The 18,874-nt window shown below is 44.3% G+C and overlaps 1 long non-coding RNA gene across 1 annotated transcript; it reads right to left on the bottom strand.

The window, feature by feature from the left end:
• Window positions 1–458: 458 nt before the first annotated feature.
• Window positions 459–2,704, bottom strand: LOC119377678 (uncharacterized). Its single transcript, XR_005180851.2, has 3 exons — window positions 2,611–2,704; window positions 1,630–1,789; window positions 459–688 (listed from the first exon to the last, which is right to left on the bottom strand). It is a non-coding gene; the product is annotated as an uncharacterized LOC119377678 (long non-coding RNA).
• Between the last annotated feature and the right edge of the window lie 16,170 nt (window positions 2,705–18,874).

Genomic DNA, 18,874 nt, shown 5'->3' with positions numbered 1-18,874 from the left:
CATGTCATGCCGGAACGAGATAGTTTTCGCGCCGTGGGCTTACAGACACAGAAAAACCCGCTTCGTGTACGAGCTCCCTACCAGCAAAATTTGCTTGGCCCAAGCATGGTAAATCATCAGTGGCCAAGCTGTCCATGAATGGAAAGTTATTGGAGGCCAAGCAAAATATGAGCTTGGCAGTTGTAACAAGCCTACCATTGGCCAAGCAAAGGAAGGCCGTTCTTGGCAAATCATTGGAAACACCTCTTGCCATGGTTGGCACTGTAGTGGAACACCATGCAATAACCAAGCATGTTCTAGATATGGAGGCCAAGCATTTTGGCCAATGTAATTTCTGGCACATTTTTTGTAGTTTTTTGTCTTGGATAAAATTTGATGCCCGGCTACTTTTTTCTACATTTTTGTCTGTACCCCCCCCCCACCCCCCAAACAAGTCACAAGGCAAATATTTGTGGTGCTTCAGGTTTATTTTACACTGAATATATACAAGGCAATACGCCATTTTTATATTCCTTCCTGAACTCTTGCGATTATAAAGTGTTGCTTGGGCTTCTGTTGGAGTCTTTCATCAAGGTGGCACGCTGTCTTTGCATAAGTGCACCTTCTTGATCCACAGCGAACATGAGCCACCTTTTTGTTATGTCCGAAACAGCTGCGTCAGTTGTGTTGAACAGGGTACGTCTGGCACCTGTGAAATACAAGGAGACAAAAAATCATGAGCTTCTCTTTAAAAAGTCATTTCTCAGGCTTTCAACAATTTTCAACACATAGCGGGAACATTTGTTGGAAGGCTAATCGGTTATGCATGATTATGAAGATCAGAACACATGCACGGACAGGAAGAGTTAATTGGACAGCATAATACATATTTTTTTTTTCACTTTCAACTACAAGTTTATTAATGGAGTAGCTTGCGTAGTTTTGTGAGAACCCCATCAATATGAAACAAAAGATGAAGAAATACAACAAAAAATGTCCCACTTAATCTTCTATTCTGGCACCCTCTTCCAGAACAACATATATTCTTTCAAATTATAAAAGATCATACTTTTTTTGCTGATAGCACTATGGAAGGAGCATTGGCGCACGAGCACTCTATTATGTCCTTGTTTTCTTCCTGTACGTATGTCCTTTGAGATTTATGAACGTTGCTGGGATAGTCGATGTACCATAATGTTGTAGTTGCCGGGGAGCTTCTGTTGAGTCCTGCTGCTTAGCAGTGCTGCTGACTGTTAAACAAAGAAATTGGTATGTGCTCTGGTTCTCGGCTCCTAAAAATAGGAACTCCAATAAAACAGAAAATAAGATGATCGAACACTGCACTGGAGAAGCATCTTGGTAGTAGTGAAACTGTTTGTTTCAATGCTGATTCTTGCTCCTGATGGCACAAGTTGGCAGTATTCATGAAGGCAGCATATATAAACTCTGAAAAATTTTTATCAGTTGGACAAGTTTCCAAACAAACATCAGTAAAGCAGTATGTGCAAATATACTGGTCGTGGTGAAGCATCTTCTAAACTACGACCGAAATATCACAACATGGAGAAGTTACATAATAATGAACCTCATAATGAGGATGCCCTGCAGAGCAGGAGAGAAAACTAGAATTTGTTTTTTATTGACACTTACCAAGGAGAAACAGCAGCACATTTGCCAGGCTTTTAAATGCTAATTTGTTCTCAGAAACCCAGCTGTACTTCTGTACGACCATTTTAGATACAATGTGCTGGAGCTCTCTGTGCATGGCATCTTTAGCACTGCTGCCATCTTCTAGGGAGAAATAGCTGATCTGTAATAAAAAAAAGCAATAAATAAATTATTAAGTTTATCAAAGAAATGTTACACATGTTTAAAAGCTTGGAAAGAAGTCTTTATTATATTCAGAGGTTGTGGTGCCAACAGAAAGATAACCTTGCAGTGATAAAACAGCATTATTTCATCACTTGAAATATTCATTATACATTCTACGCAGTACTTGTGCGGACTGACAAAATCTATGCCTTCATGGTGGAAAATTGTGATTAAAAGTAATAAAACCCAGTAAGAATTCAGCATGGCAATGTGGCAACGCGAGGCGCTCCTCCAGAAGCGAACGAGAAATAGCCGCGCACGCCGACCACACGCCACTCGCTGCTACGTGTTAAAGGGCATAGTATACGAAGCTCGACGCTGCTTGATACAAAGTACGGTCATACTGCATACTAAGTGGAACCTTGCATTTACCGAGATGTAGCAGCTACAGACTGCGTCAGCGGCTCGGCAACTGTCTTTCGGACCATGCAGGGGGCAACACCTCAGGTGGCAGTCCGTTCAGTTTATGTCATATCGCGAATAGTTTTCACAAAAAACCGTGGATCGTTCATGAAAAATTAAGGCGAATTGAAGCGATGCTCGAACACCGTACAGAAGAACGTTTGACATATGCCCGGTTTTCGCTGGTAACATGGGAAAACTACGGCATGTGCAATCACACACATTGAAAAGAGTTAGGACTACACATGCACTACGTACGCAGCATCCGCGATTTTCGTCTCAGTGAACCTCGTCATCGAATCCCATATTGCATAGAGGGAACAGGGGCAAATAGAGAGACTGCTGAAATTTACTCACCTTCTATTTCAACTTGAATTAGAAGCTTGTCGCCCCCCTGCACAGCACACCTCCACCTACAACCAACGCCATGCGAACAAGGAACAAGGCGCCGCCGCGCGTGTATCCGAAACATATCCCCTAGGATGGCTGGGGCCCATACTGCGCCGCTATTGGCCGGAGGTGGCCACGTGACCTTCACGCATTTCCGGGATTTTTTTTTGTTTTTTGTTTGTTTTACGCCAACATGGCGGCGTCCATAAGCGAAGCCGCGCCCGCTGTAGAGATGACGCCGATATGTTTGGGCTTTTGGGACGGCGGCGTTTATGTCCGCTGTCGGCGGGCGTGGAAGACGCGGCACTTGCTTGTACGCCTTCGGATGTTAGCTGTTTTAAGGTAAGTAGTTGTCTTACCTGTGGTATTTACGCTGCGGTCCGCGCGTAATCTACATGTGTTTCAAAGTTGCAGTCTTTTGTGACGGGGTGCTGCTTCTTGCTATACCGCACGTTCACCCAAGAGTCCTTTGTCATCTTTTTCTTATGACGCGATGCACCGCCTTCCAGCTTTCGCGCTGTATAGTACCACTGCTTATGAAACGCATAGTAGCGGTTGGAGCCTTGGCGTTCTCCAGATACAAGCGCAAATGCGCATAGCGGGTGCTCCCCCCCTCCCCTTTTTTTTAACACAGACTAGTGGGATGCTGTCAACATTTAGCAGTAAAAAATACACGGTGAAGATAAATCGTCTTTCGAAAATAGTAACTTAGCCTGTCCGATTATCTCTTCGCCAATCCGTAAAATTTCAAAGCCTTTGATCACTCTATCACATTAAAAGTAGGGAGCGCAGTTTTTCTCATAGACTGATGGTTAAACTAACGTCCAAAAACGTTTTGTGCTGTTTTGAAAAATTGAAATAAGAAGCAGTAAACGGTACATGCCAGCTTCAATGCATATCTCTGTCATGTTGAATCAGACATGCAGTGCAAGTAGTAGTGTACACTGTTGCCCATGCAACATGAATATTGAGAAAAAAAAAAGTGTATTATTGTGAAACAAAAGTTGGTTATTGAATTCAAAAACATAATTGGACAGCACAGACACGCATGATATTTGCAGACACAGTTATTAGAAATATTGTACACATTCCTTTTATTACTGTCACTGAACATATTACACATGAGTGCTGCTGATACAGATATGAGAAATGAACTGCAAATATGTTTTGCATGAAAAAAAGAACTGCGAGGAAGCATAGTGAAATGACAGACAGTATGAAAAGACAAAAGGAGACAGACATGTGCACTCATAAAAAAAAAGAAACGCTCTATATTTCATGCACTTCTGAAAATGAAATAATTTGCGAGTCAGTGCACACGTCTGTCTCCTTCTGTCTGTGCCATTTCACGACGTTTATCATTTCGCTGTGCTTCAAAACCAACTAGCCCACAAACAAGCATTAACTGCAGGAAGCTTTCCTAGACTGTGACATGTTTTGAAAGAAATGACTGTGAGAGAAGAGTACTTCACAGTGCATGTTATCCAAGACATAATGTCATGACCACATTGAAAGGACACTTCCGGGACCCTATTTAAAATACTATGTTAGACGACAAGGCTGAAGATCTTTTACTTGAAGCAGGATTAGAACACCAACAATACGTGAAGCGGTGTTAAATTTTGGAACAAACTGTGTGTTCTAATACCTTGAAGAGATGCCATAAAATTGCACCAGAACACCATTCACAGAAAGACATGTGCTCTTACCCTTTTCTTAAATAGTGTGTTCCCTCGTCCGGTTGATGCAAATGCATGGTCCACCCGATGTAGCTTTCTTTATGGTCTGTCTGCAGCTTAGAGTTAGTCTTAATCGTTCTAGTAATTTTCTGCGTGGTATCATGTTGTTCAGCAAGCATCAACTCCCCCAAGAAAATGTTTTTGAACATCAGTCTTGCCTTGGAGGTAGCACTAGGCATACAATACAGCTTGGTAAGCACAGATTTGAACCTGAAAATCTGATTTATTTATTGATTTATTTGTTTGTTTGTTTTAGTTATCTCGTACATACTGTCGGTCTTGGGCAGGAGTGAATATAAAACGATGCAAGAATAAATGAAACAACATGAGAATACATAAGAGAAATTGTCGTGTACGGAACCTTACTGCTGCATGTGACAGCACTCGGCACTGCACACGACAAAGTAAATGTTAAATGGCATAGCTAGTTTATCAAAAGCAAGCAAAGAATACTATTACACACCTAGTTGATCAGAAACAAGAAAAAGAGATATGAGAGGAGAAATCACAGCAAGCAGTACGAGATTGTATCTGAAAAAATCACATACACAGCATCTTAATGTCGTCGCGTATGACAAGTAAGGAGTAAAAAAACACAGCTACTTAAAACAAACAAAAAAGAATTACCGCATATCAAAGGTGTATGACAAGTGTAAGGAATGCCGCGAAAACTATTAACGGGAACAATCGAATGCACTCAAGAAAAACCAACTAATTCGGCATTGAGACACCTCGGCAGGCAGATCCTTTGAAATATGGGTACTGCTGCGAATGAACATGTTTTGTGCCGATATTCGCTGACCTTCATTGGATGAAAGGCCCACGTTTGCCACTTCTGTACTGTTGGAAAGCACTGTTTCTTATCTGCTCCTAGTTCTGTTGATCTATTCCTACTATCTATGTCAACCATTATAACTCTGGATTTCAGTAGGCTAGGGACTAAAATTTCAAAAAGATTAGGCAGGATCTGCAGTATAATATAATTCTTTTTATTGCTTGTCATTAAAAATGAAATTACCAACAGGGACATGCCCAGCACGAGGTCCTTTCAAATGGCGTGGTCTAATGTGTACTTTGGGATGTGATTAATTGTAACCAATTTTCCGCAGCTTCTGGAGCAACTAAAACTTCACTTTCGAGCAGGAAAGCAGCCTTTCGGAGCAGTTGCCAGTCACGCATTTCTAACATACATTTTGTCGCTAAACACGAGTAGTTTACCATGTTTAACAAAATAAATGTATGCACACATGCATGTATACTTGTCTATGATGTCCCAAAAGGTGAAATTAACCTACAGCGTCTCAACTTTCTGCTGACAGCCCTAGATTTCTATATATCCATGACATCAGGCTGCCCGACATTTCCTTGTGATACACATCTCATTTGCTAATCAGTAAGGCTTTCCCTGATGCTTCAAGATTCATAAGTTTTCCACTCATATACTGTTTACTATCAGAAAGAACCAGCCTTGTGATGACGCCTGTGCTTTCAATGCAGCCTAGGCATTCGAGTTAAGTGGAGAAGTACATGCTGTCGCACTTTATGGCCAGACTCGTTAGGCTTTTGGTTCTTTTGCAGTTAATAAATAATTGGTATATTGTAAATTCAAACAATGAGCAACATGAAATTTGCTAGAAATGAAAGGTTCGCATTTTATTTAAACAGGTTTTCTTAACTTGCACTTTTGCTGAAAAGTATTTGTATTGTATTTCACCGTGCTATCCCAGCAAAATCCCGCCGCCCACTGCAGTGGGCTGACATTGTTTATAAATTCTGTCTATTGTATGATATTAAAACTTCAGTGACCTGCATAAATCCATTAGAAGTCAGAAGAAATAGCAATCAAAATCAAATTTTTTCTAAAATTACCGAACTCGAACACCATGTTTTAATCACATGTGCATACTTCTTACTGTAGTTAATACAGTCAGTCCTCACATAAAAGACTGGAGTCACACAAAAACTTGTAAGTCTGTGCTTGTTTGTGTCACTTCCTTCTTAGTCTCCTGCCCCAACAGTCAATTCAACCAAGATGAACGCTCACCAACTAGCCCAAATTTCTACACTGCTTACTCATGATACATAGCAACTTCAGCTTCCACCTCCCCCTTCCCAGTGTTGCGGTCTGGGTCAGTACAACAAACTCTCATACAACCTTCCAGGTTGCATGAGATGGCGGCAAGCACTGTGTTCATGTCTTTGCTGCTCAAGGTCGTCACAATGGGCAAAGTTGTAGCACAAATGACGGGTAGGTATGAACATTATTGCTGCAATTTACTTGCTCATCACCATTAACTCAATTTAATACATATGCAGACCCTCGTTGGTGTTTGCCCAGCCGTACGTACTTTGCTAACAGCCGCCCTACTGCTCGTTCACCGTCACCCCAACCACGCCGCTATTCCATGCTGACCAACTAAGTATCATCTCGGACGGAAAACGAGATCATGCAGCTCCTAGAGGTAGTGCTGCATCATTTTCGACTGATCCCAATCCTCTGTTGACACTCCCTACGAACAAGAACCTAATAGAAGTGCATGTTGTCAGTATTTCTTTCACGGCATTAGTCGATACTGGAGCTCAGGTGTCCATAATGAGTGCTCTCTCTGTCGCCGACTCAAAAAAGTAGTCATGTCCGCTATAACTAAAGCCGCACACGTCGCCGATGGTGGAGCTGTTGCCGTCACTGGGATGTGTACAGGTTGAATAAGCATTGCCGGCCACCATAATCCCGTCTATTTACAGTGCTCAACAATTGCTCTCACGACCTAATAATTTTGCTTTTGTGTAAAAATGTTTGAAGAGGAAGACCTTAGAAAGTTTTTGGTACTGGGAAAGCATAGAACGACCCTGCAGTCTGCTGTACGCAGTTTTTTTTTAATTGCCTTGTCTTGCTCCTATTTTTACTTTCAGCAGAGAGCCAGAAGACTGCACTGGAAACTCCATTCAACACCATATTGCAGAACATACAGTGATGTGACCCCAAGGCCCCCGAGTATTTTCTGACATTGTTCCCACTATTGCAATAAATGATGAGATCACACACACTCTACTAGAATAAATGCAGTTGTCGTGCGCTTACAGCAAATAAACTTCTTCAAGGACTAATTTGTTTTGTGACTCATTTATGTTGCTTCCCCCAACACCCACCATTATTCACAGCCAGGATACTAACTACCAGATGGACTGGTCCCACCCATGAAAATGTCATAGCTATTTAGCAACCACAGGAGATATACTTTTGTAATTAGAGCACAGGGTTTACGAAAGGACACAGTACATGGGTCTGCAATTGAAATACACTATCTGACCTTGGAGTCACTGAAAAGTAAGTAGTGTCTGTGGCCCAATCTAAAATGAGACATGGGACAACTTAGTTACAAGATTCCTTGAGTAAATTCATTCTGTATGTGAATCTAGCAGTACATAATACAAATGAGGCTTATGAGAGCTTTGTTCCTTTATTAAAATATGCTTAGTATAATGCTTTACATTTCACATGGTAAGGGCTCCCAAGAAAGGTAGAAAGTCGTGGATTCCTTGTAATTCTCTGCAAATGTTTCATAAGAGATGCTTCCATATGTCATGAGAAAAAAGGACTTTAACAGTATTTTGGCAATGAACTAATGCAGATATAACAAAGTGCTTGAATCGAACTGAAGATGCGCAGATTAGAACCTCTACCACAAGGTAGTGCTCTAGTTGAAAGACGTGACGTGCAAACATAGACACACGAGAGAAGACATTGCAATCACCGCCTAACAACTGAAAAGGCACACAGTGGCCGAAAAGAAAGTACCTAGACACGAAACTTATCTACGCATGCCCAGGCAAGATGTGATACCTATCAGTCCGCACACGTGGTGGTACACGTGAGAGATAACCGTTCAGGCATTTAATTTCTTTATGCGCGTTAACTGACGGCTGGCTCACGCGTGCACTACCATTATTATTACACGCCATGCTGAACTATCAGACGTGTTGCTTCATTCCTGTGCTGTAGAAAACTGCGCATTCATCGAATTTTGTCGTGCATTTACACTCTCGACAATGTCAAGATAGATGCATGCATCATTAAATTGCATAAAGCAGAAATAAAAATCCTGAACAGTTATCGATAGGTATCACCTCTTGCCTGGGCCTGCGCAGGCAAGTTTTTATGTTTACTTTCTTTTCCGCCGCTATGTGTCCTTTCAGTTGTTAGTCGGCGTTTGTGGTGTCTTGATATCTCTCTCGTGCCCGTGTTTGCATGCCCTTTTAACATGAATGCGAACTAGCTCAGCTCTCTCTTATTGTAGTGCTCATGCCGATTTGTCTCTTCCTGAATGAATGTCATCCAATTAATTATAAGTAACATAAAAGCATCAAATCTGGAAGCATTCTTAATCTGTATTTCACGCCTGTCAAAAAACACAAGGGGCCCTTTTAGGAAGCGTAACATGAGTAATGCATATTCAAACCAGAACCGTACGCAGGAATTTTTTTCGAAGGGTGTATCGTGTGTAGAACGGCTAACTGCGGCAACTGGTGGTCGCTGTGAAGGCATGGAACTATTTTAGTGTCACACGAAAAGTTAAAGCACGAAAAAATTTTGGGGGGTGTCAGAACCCCCTCAACTTCTCCTTAGTTACGGCCCTGTTTCAAACCCCCGTTCATATATATGTCTATTAAATCACTAGTGCCAAATAATGCCAAATGTCTTATAATTTATTCAATTAAGAGCTTACTTGACCTGCTACCATCCTTGTCCATTTCATTCAAAATTTGTCACGCGTTTTTCCCAGAAAAAGTACTATAGCGTCCAATATAACTTGTAACCTACTTTGAAAACACACACCTATTTTGTAACAAGAGTCGGTATTTAGAATAACAGAGAGCTGAGCTAGTTGGTACGTATTCATTCTAAAAAGACAGGGCGTGCAAACACGGACACAAGAAAGGAGTCAGGACACCACAAAGCACAAACGGCATTTGTGGTGTCCTGACTTCTTTCTTGTGTCTGTGTTGCACCCCTGTCTTTTTAGAATGAAGAGTCGGTAATAGTTCATTGAAGCACTTTCACAGATACTTTTGCTTGCATCAAGAACCTGCTATATATTATACTTTTGCTAATAAAACAGCAAATCGTTAACGAAGTATTGAGCCTTAGCAAACAATGTATTGTACTAGCAATCTACTTACTGATGTGATAAGCAAGCCTGATAAAAAACTAGACCACAATATACAATTGAATGCAAGTCGCAGTCAGTGTAAAATGATAATATACAGAAAAATAGCAGCATGGTTTACAAGTTGAAGAGGTTCCAGCTGGCATTTGGTTTCTCGTTAAGAAATATATGTGCTGTTGGGCAGGTAATGATGTATACATCAGAATAAACAGTGCACTGTTCTGTTAGACAAGCGGAAAGGGAAAACAAACACTTTTTAAGGATGGGAATGGGATTTTGCTTGCTATTTTAATGTCATTAGTGAACCTTGAACATCACATTAATAAAGAAGAGTCTGTGCTCCAATTTCACGACATATGTCGTATTTCTGTTACTTTCATATTCAAGTGGTATGTGCATCCAATTACTGGAGGATCAGGGGTGGGGGGTAGTTCTAGGGGTGCTGTATATGTTGTCTTTGCATATTTCTTACAGTAAACTGTTCCTACTATAATGTACCACGTTGAGAGTTTGCAAAATATAGGTATATATTCTCCAAGTACATCATTTCTTGAATCGACTTCTGCTTTCTTTGTTCGTGCTCTTTTTTTTCTGATCATGTCGTTAAGTTTGTTAACCGTCCTTCATTTCAATGTATGTCCTGTTTCGGTTCGATATTTGGGCCCTGATGGGCAATCAATTGGCATTACTACTTGGTTCTGCATGTCCAATTCACTGTGATGGATGCATTGCATGCTGACATGTACATAACATGTCCCATTACATGTTGAAGTAGTAGTTCAATGCAGCAGAGCACCCATTAAAATTACATTAGTTCACATAAAAGAGTATGCTTTGCTCCCTGCCTTTTTCAAAATGAGGTACTACACTTACCAGAAGCTTAGAAGTTTATCATTTAGAAAACGCAATTCCCGAAGCATGTTTTTTTTTTTTTTTACATTTGCGTGCGCTAAATTTTAATGGCATCGAGCTGTGTTGTGAAGAATGAACAAATATCCACAAAGTGCCTCCTGTCTTTTCTTTCTCTCTTTTTTTTTCACCTTAGCTGAATAAGAATGCACTCATACGCCAGCAAAATTAAGTAATAGGGTTTCTTGCGTCGTGTCAATTGTTATTGTTATTATTATTAGGTTTTAATACATAGAGAACACGAAGGCACAGAGGAAACAGAGAGGGTACAGGCTGACAACTGCCACCTAAAGGGGCACAATGCCTGCCTGCTCCTTGAACGGGCAGGGGGAACAGAGGAAATGAAGATAGGGGGGAAAGAAAGAGGAGAAAACAAACAAATAACACAGACGTAAACACAAATTAGCACGTGCTCGCTGCATAACGAATGCGGGACACTAAAAATTCTGCTTAGTGTCTCACATGACCCACATGACGGACTGTCTACACGTTCTTGACGGAATAATATCCCACGCACTCATACAGAGCCAACTTATATAAGAGGGCTCTGTCACGACGAGGCAATCCACGACCACGAATACGGGGAGGGAACAATCCGCTTGCTACACGCTGGTCAGGGTGCTGCTTCAGAAGATGTCAGCGATGAACAGACGAGCGTTGTCAAACAGGCATGAAAATTTCTCGGCAGTCACATTCGTTGTGGGCACAACTTGAAGCTAGGTGATCGGCGTCTTCATTGTCATCAATACCCACATGCGTAGGTATCCAGTAGGTCCAGTAGCACATGAGGGACAACCCCACGAGAAATACCCACACGATCGCGTTATAAAGCACGCCAAAGGGGGCGACGCCGTGTACACGCTCCCGGATTAATGTTGATTACCACTTCATCCATCGTAAAACGATCGGCGTATGGACGTTTGTCAGCAGAAGGCTCAAACATTTCAGCGTCATCTCCACGGCGGGCACGGCTTCAGCGCAAACAAAACGCGAACGTGGGACGCCGCCATGTTGATTGAAAACAAACAAAAAAAAAAAAATACCGGAAGCGCACGTAGGTCACGTGACCATCTCCAGCCAATAGCGGCGCAGTATGGGCCCGAGCCATCCTAGGGGATATGTTTCGGATACACGCCACGCCGGGACGAACTCTCTCTCTCTCCTCGGACGCCGCTGGGTAAGCACGCATTTCCTTCCGGTCCAACGTCCCCTTTGGGAATCGCTGGGCTGTTGCCTGCCTGGTTGCCTCGGCATCCTTGCAGGCGTGTTTACCTCTGTGTTAGCTCCGGTTCGTACGCTAAGCCAAAGAGCGGTGCTAGTGCTCGTGCGCGGTCGTACCACGCCGAGCCGCACACTTGCCGGAGGCCCAGGCTACGGAGATTGCCCTAACTCTCGCGACCAGGCCCAGTTGTCATCGCGAGAGAGTGCAGCATAGCCGCGAGGGACCTTTTTCCCGAGCGGCGTGTCAAAGCTCGCCATTGCCAGCTGAGACGTGCTCACGGCCCCCTTGGTGTATCGTCCGCGTGGGAGCCCTCTTGCTTCCCCGTGCCCCGGGAGCGGACGTGTACTGTTTGGGTTGGGTGCCGCAGAAGGCAAATAAAGTGTTTGAGTTTGTGTATCTCGACACTGTGTTTATGCCGCGCGCGCTCACGCCTTTGCTAGCTGAGCGCGCGCGGAGCGGTGCCCAAGACGTAAGGCGCCGGCGACGTTAGACGCGGCCCTGTGTGGCTCGCTAAGCCTGAACCCGCGGTAGTCTTCGACTCCGGTGAGCATCGAGGCTACCACACGCCCCACTCATCATCATTCACCACGTGGATATGCTGTGATTTTTTTGGTTTGGATTAGCGTGATGCTATGAGCGAAGCCGACGCTTTTACGACGTTTGGGCTAAGATCGCCACCTCGCGGTGTGTTAAGCATTCACAAAATTCAACTTCTGTTGAAAACGCGCCGAATGGGACGGACGTGTTGCAACTGTTAATCGCGGAGGCCACAGTAATGACGAATTACTTTACTTTACTGCTCCCAGAGGGGAACACCACCCCGCCGACCGGTAGAGTGGTAGATATAAAAGGCGCGTTTGTAAAGCTTCTGGAGTCCGAGCAGTGGATAGTGTGCCCGGCATCTGTTGTTGCGGACCGAGCGGTCGTGGGTTCGATGCCCGCATACGGAACTTTTTTTCTTTGTAATTTGATCGTGTAAATTTCTTCGACGTCATTTCCGTGACGGAAATACGTCACTGAAGTCTTGGTGGACCCCGGCATAGAACACTTTCGTGTTAAAAATTCAGTGTGTTTTTAAAGTCTATTATCAGGTTATGTGCTGAGCTCTCCAAGCTCACTTCCGCTGCCATTTGAACAACAACATATAATAATAATAGTATTTGGGGTTTACCATCCCAAAACCTCGATATGATTGTGAGGAACGGCGTAGTGGAGGGCTCCGGAAATTTAGACCATCTGGTGTTCTTCAATGTGCACTGACATCGCACAGTACATGGGCCTCTAGCATTTCGCCTCCATCGAAATGCGACCGCCGCGGCCGGGATCGAAGACGCGACGTTCGGGTTAGCAGCCGAGCACTGTAACCGCTACACTACCGCGGCGGACTATCCAAGAAAACAACAAACAACAACAGGATTTTTATCAGCGCATTGAAAATATACGTAGCTAACAACGCAAGAAAAAATTACACCATCTCACGCTAAAGGGGACCATGAGGCGGTGTGAAGCCGGAGCACTTGCACGATCGCGTTCCGTTGGCGTTCGTTGGGCATGCTACCAACCTCGCGTCGTGGAACGCGAAGAAGAACGCTACGCGCATCGTGTCTTCCCTCTAGCCTGGCCGTTAATTCTCACAGGGCGTGCGGGGAACACGGTCGACAGGCGCGCGAGAGGGAGGGGAGTAGGAGAGGAGTACAGTACGAGAGGGAGAGCAGTAGGAGAGAGAGGGAGAGGGGACACGCAATGCGCTGGCGCTCACCGCGGCGTTGCGCAGGGGGGAATGAGGCGCGTGAGAGGGGGGAGCGTAGGAGAGGAGGGGGAGGAAGATGCGCATGCGCAGTAAGGGTGGTCACGCCGCACACCGCCACCACCGGATTGAACTCGGCCATAAGACGCTTCGCATCTAAAATAACAGCTCAATCAACAGCGCTTGAACCAACAACTGTGAGATGTCTTAAAAAGTTGATTTCATCAGCTCTTTTAAGTCCTGCCCAAGTGACAGGTGTTTACTGAAATCGTTATGGTGAAAGTGGACGTGTTGCGTGTACATTTATGTTTAGTGACAGTGTGAACTGTGGTGCATGTATTGCTACGTGTTTGCATTAAGTCACAATTTTATAGCCAGTGTTCACGCCTTCTGTCTGGTATTCGTGCGGGGATTACGCTTGTAGGCGATGAACGTGTTCCTACTCGGCGGAGATTTCCTTATTCTTGAAAAGCATCGGCGTTGTAATTGAGATCGTCGCTAACTGCTTGGTCCGCGCGGTTGATCCATTCTTGTCTAAAACGCCCAAGCAGTCAGAAAAGGAAACGGTGTTAATGTTCGCTTTTTTAGAAAAACGATATCTTTCACTTCATGCGCAAGTTTCGCACCGAAATGAGCCCTGAACGAGTACAGTATGCAGGACGTTATCTCTCACCTTTGCTCTATTAGAGGATGTCGCATGGGACTCGCCCAGTCTTTCGCCACGAAGGCGCTGATATTGAGGAAGTACTCGAAGGGACTCTTCTTCTTCCACGGTATCTCTTCTTGAATCTGGAGGACACGTGCGGAATTTCTACGTCAGGGCAGCTAAATACACTGACATTAATCCTAGCATTCATTACTCTTGAAGTTCATTACGAGAAGCAGGTCATCGTCACCACCATCGCTGCGTGAAAAGGAAACAATAGAGGGTGGAAGCGCGTTTATTGTACTGCTTGTAGTTATACAGCAATTATGGACACTTCCCGTGATAAGCGGGCGCCTCGATGGAGAAAAAAAGTTGGGCAGATCCCACGCGTTGTGGATATCGGTTTCATGCGAAGCAGTCAGCGAGTACTTCTCTGCTGTATTTCATGGCTTTGAGCCAAACGTTACGGGTCGATCGGCGTGTTTCTGTAAGTGCTGTAGCTGTGTGCACATCGTGGCCTTACCAGGCACGTCGATAACCCTGACGTTTAAAGGGTAACATATAACGCGACGTAACGTCAGCCCTCACGTTAGAGTACATACGTCAGTATTCTCGAAACCAAGTGCACTTTATGGTGCAATCATGTAAGAATACGTAACTTTCGCCACTGTGTTCCTCCGGGGTCGAGCAATGCTTCAATATAACTTTCTGAATCATAGGAATACAAATGTAATGTTTATTAGACTGCTACAAAAGCGGAGCCAACACTGGAACCACAGACGTTATCTGTCATGACGCCTGTATCGTAGGAGTACTATGCAGTGTTTATTGTTTTCTTGTAAATCATATAGCCATCACAGAACCGACCGGAACAATTGACGTTGCACCGACATTACGCATGCATGGGCTGTTTTTCCAAAGCACTTTATGGACCTGGCGTGGCTCTGTGGTAGAATGCCTGATTTGCCACGCGGAATGCTTGGGTTCGATTCCCGCTGGGATCCTAATTTTTATTCTTTCAATTCGTCGGGTCAACGCTGCCGATGTCGGTTTTTTCTTAACGCTCTCGCATCTAAATTACCAATGTCTGTCTCGCCGCTCCTGGGTAGATATAACTGTCAATCACCTGAGGCGCATACCCGTACACCGCGGCCCGTGGTAAACGGGTATGCCACAAGTGTCTGAGGTGAATCTGAACGCTGCTGCCAGGGAGGAGGCATGATTATTTGCCGTAGTTTTGCGATAGTACTCAGTAGTTCACTGAACTTTCGTTAGCTTAGCGAAGTAACAACAAAAACAACAACACAGATATTTTACGTGCAAAACCACTTATGCATGGGCCCGAGGAGGGCCTGCAGTATTGCGAAATAATAATCAATAACAATATGATTATGAGGCACGCCACGGTGGAGGGCTCTTGAAATTTCGAACACCTTGTGTTCTTTAATGTGCACCTAAATCTAAGTACACGGGCTTCTGGCATTTCGCCTCCATCGAAATGCGACCGGCGCGGCCGGGGTCGTGCTTCTCATGCAGTCAGAATCGTACCATAGCGTGTTCACCCGCATCAATATTTTCCTCAAGCACCTTTCGAGAAATCGGGCGAACGAATATTCGACAAAAAATGAGAATGGAGAATGGTAGACCCCCAAATTTAAGTGCTTATTATTTCAAATACATTCGGTTGTCAACGGTATTAAAATAAACAAATAACGCAATAAAGCATCTTTTTGTGGAAAAAGAAATTTCCACAACCGACAACTTTCACGTGAACAGTTTATTTCGATATTTCCAGGCCATTTCCCGCTAATATATAATTAAATCTCACATTATTGCACAAGGAAAGCCTTAGATTGATAACGATAGTTTCAGACTAACTGGATAATATCGCTAAATAAAACCTGTGTATTTGAAATCACTAGTATGCTCATCAATACTTAGCGCAATACCGGAGCTGTTCGTATACTTCGGTATGATGCGTTTACTTTCATCTAAACACGCTGTAGATGTCACCATGACCATAAGATAATTATGGCCACACACAAAATTATGGCTATATCGACAAAATTTTCGGTGCCCTTAGCAGCGCTTAAGAGACGTAATTGGCGCTAGCTGGATCAACTTTGTGATAGCAGCTCTATGAGGAACGCACTATTTCGGTTATACTTTGCAGGTACTTCATGCAAGCTTAGGGTTGTGAGAACGCACACTTTTTTTTCTAGGACCCGGTAGTTTTACCGTCGGCTACCTCCATTGTACGCTAACGGACTGAGCGCAACGGCGCTCACGTTTTGCCTCTACGGATCCGGCCAGGCGACTGCTGACGTGTCCGAGCGCCTCGCCGTTCCCGACGCCGAACGAGAGCACAGCGAGGCGCACACGTTACGCGCCTTACGCGCACGTGACGTAATAAGCACAGAGAATAGTATGAAGGTGCAAAAGCCCGCCACAAGAGCGGAGGGCGGGTGCACACTACGCGCGGGTGCAGCGAGTGCGTCACCCTTACCATTATGCTCACTGAGACGAAGGGTACAGTACACTACGTACCCCACCGATGCACTGTACCTACACCCCAAACCAAGTCATCGTAGCTCTATCTGTACGAAGCTTCTACGGTTCAATTACACCTAATTAATCCTAGTTAAGAGTACACGTGGTAAGCGACTCATTTCTAGCTCGACATTTGGGTACTACGTACCATCAAACCTCACTTTTTCTATGTTTTGCTTGTGTGTGACCTAGAGGCCCATTTCCGTGCTTTAAGGTTTTTAAGCGGCCATTTAATCAGGGTTCAATTAACTATCCACAAGAATAACTAACTCTTTATTAATTAAATTTCACACTCATTAAGCTTCTATCCTTTCCAAACAATAGCTAGAACCATTGCTACTTTTATAAGTTCTTTTTCAATTCGTTACACCTTTTATGGCTCTGTCTTGGCATCACGAGCGGCCAGCCTCCCCGCTATGTCGCCAGGAGCTAGTGCCATATGAAAAATTGTGACGTAAGAACGTTTCCTCAATGCCGGTGTCCAGCCGACTGCTGCGGATGATACGGACTGAACTGTTACACAGTGAACCCCTCATAACGAAAACTCTCAAGAACGAAATTCTCGATACAATGAAGAAATCTGTCGTCCCCGGCGAATATCCATAGAGTTCAATGCATTTGCCCCCTCTCGACAGCGAAGAAATTTTCAAAAGCACTCGCGCAATAACCAAAGTATAGGGAGTTTCCGCATATGTTTTCAACCGAGGAGCAAGTTGTGGCAGCCAGAAGTTCGAAATGGGGCGGCAGGGCCGCTCATTGAGCGAGTCGGGCGTGTATACGGTTCGGGCGCAACATGCATCGTGCGAACACATTGCTGTTTACATTCGGTCGGATGGTGATGATAGCATACGACCTATTTTTTTTTTCGCTAACGAACACTTTTTGCTAACGCCTCTGTTGGCAACTACGTCGGCACATGATGTTTCAAGTGACGACACCCACGAAAGTGACGTCATTCCAACAGACATTCTGTAGGTTCGCTGCTTGCTGCCGCGCGTGTCTCCATGTGCACGCCAATATCTTCCGCGCGTTGCTTACGTGCAGTGTTGGTTTGGCCTTTCCGAAAGATGCCGCCTCCTATTAAAAAGCCTAAGCTTTTGAAGCTTCAGGAGAAGTCTAGGATCATGGCCGAAGTTGCGAAAGACATAAAAATGGCGGACATTGCCGAGTTGGGCATCACGTGCAGGCTCGCGGTCCAACAATTCTCAAATTGAAAGACGTCATAATGTGGCTTCAAACCAAAAGACAGCATAATGAGGCTTGAGCCGTCGAGCTCCGTCAAAGCAACGTAAAACAGAGCAAGATCAGCGACTTCTTTAAATAAAATGTTGGTTGTGCGAATTAATTGATGTGATTCATGAGCTAGAAACAGCGTGTGAATACGAGGACACAGAAAGAAACAGACAGGACCAGGCGTCTGTTTCTTCTGTGTCCTCGTACTTTTCGCGCTGTTGGAACCCATGAAGCCTTACTAACAAGCTCAGACCCTTACGCTTTTATAATTGATGTGCGTGTGTTTTCTATTTTTGCGACAACGAAATTCTCACGAGAACGGACAAAAATCGCTTCCCCGGCAATTTCGTTATTGAGGGGTTCGACTGTAGTATCGTCGTAAGGCTGAATTGATAGAATAATCAAGCGCGCAGCACATGCACCTTATCTCATCCTCACTGCTGTGCTATTTCCACACACACAGCTATGCAACGCAATGTATTTGCTATCGGCACGATTTTTCTGGTGACTACAAATAGCGGAAAACTAATGTCAATAATGATAATTGTTGGGTTTAACGTCCCCAAAACCACGGTATGATCATGAGAGACGCCGTAGTGGCGGCCAACGGAAATTTCGACCACCTGGGGTTCTTTAACGTGCACCTTAATCTAAGTACACGGGCCTCAAACATTTTCGCCTCCATCGAAAATGCAGCCGCCGCGGCGGGATTCGATTCCGCGACCTGCGGGTAAGCAGTTGAGCACCTTAACCACTAGGCCACCGTGGAGGGTCAATGTCAACCGCTATGAAGCTCTCGTTACAAATGAGAGAAGGCAAGAGATGACGTTTTACCATTGCCGCTCACCTTTGTCATCGTATCATTACGAACACGTTGATAGCGTACTGCGCCATGAAGAACGTTGTGTACACCAATACTCTGGGCCTGGGTGCGAGAAAATGGTAAATGTATGACATTCAGATTTTACTTTGTTAGTGCAATGATGAATATGCATTAAAGATATATTTTTTTACGGA

The sequence above is a fragment of the Rhipicephalus sanguineus genome, unplaced genomic scaffold, assembly GCF_013339695.2.
Source record: "Rhipicephalus sanguineus isolate Rsan-2018 unplaced genomic scaffold, BIME_Rsan_1.4 Seq54, whole genome shotgun sequence".
Classification (NCBI taxonomy): domain Eukaryota; kingdom Metazoa; phylum Arthropoda; class Arachnida; order Ixodida; family Ixodidae; genus Rhipicephalus; species Rhipicephalus sanguineus.
The sequence above is the reverse complement of the archived record's forward strand: the minus strand, read 5'-3'. Positions and strand labels throughout refer to the sequence as shown.